Below are 805 nucleotides of genomic sequence, written 5' to 3' on the forward strand. Positions count from 1 at the left end.
AGTTTGGCGAAACGAGCTGTAAGGTGGAAGTTTGGCGAAACGAGATGTAAGGTGGAAGTTTGGCGAAACGAGCTGTAAGGTGGAAGTTTGGCGAAACGAGCTGTAAGGTGGAGGAAGTTTGGCGAAACGAGCTGTAAGGTGGAGGAAGTTTGGCGAAACGAGCTGTGAGGTGGAGGAAGTTTGGCGAAACGAGCTGTGAGGTGGAGGAAGTTTGGCGAAACGAGCTGTAAGGTGGAGGAAGTTTGGCGAAACGAGCTGTAAGGTGGAGGAAGTTTGGCGAAACGAGCTGTGAGGTGGAGGAAGTTTGGCGAAACGAGCTGTGAGGTGGAGGAAGTTTGGCGAAACGAGCTGTAAGGTGAAGTAAGTTCGACAAAACGATCTGTAAGGTGAGAGTGAGTTTGGCGAAACGAGCTGTGAGGTGGGAAAGAGTTCGACAAAACAAGCTATAAGGTGAAGGGAAGTTTTTTTTTTCGAAACGAGCTGTAAGGTGGAGGAGGGGAAGGAGGAAGGCGGGGGGGGGATGCATTCCCTCGTCGTGGTCGAGGGACAGAGCCCCTACAAGCGGCCGGCACCCGCGACAATGCGCCGTCAAGCACATAAAAGGGAGCGGACAATTGAAATAGAAGAAAAGGCCACGGCAATGGATTACAGGACTTACCCCCCCCCCCTTTCACCTCCCCCCCCTCCTTCTCCATACTCTCTCCTTCGGTAATTTTCAACGAAGAGCGAAAACGAGATATAGGCCTATATTAGCTTAGATCTTATTCTGAGAAAGTGGACATAAATAAATAAAAAATACTCAATG

At 50.1% G+C, this 805-nt stretch overlaps 1 protein-coding gene across 1 annotated transcript in view; it reads right to left on the reverse strand.

Moving 5' to 3' along the window:
• LOC119581622 overlaps positions 1–805 on the reverse strand; it is a gene marked incomplete in the record, with an annotated part of 45123 nt that overhangs the window by 31707 nt on the left and 12611 nt on the right.

This window comes from Penaeus monodon, chromosome 15 (assembly GCF_015228065.2).
Source record: "Penaeus monodon isolate SGIC_2016 chromosome 15, NSTDA_Pmon_1, whole genome shotgun sequence".
Taxonomy (NCBI): domain Eukaryota; kingdom Metazoa; phylum Arthropoda; class Malacostraca; order Decapoda; family Penaeidae; genus Penaeus; species Penaeus monodon.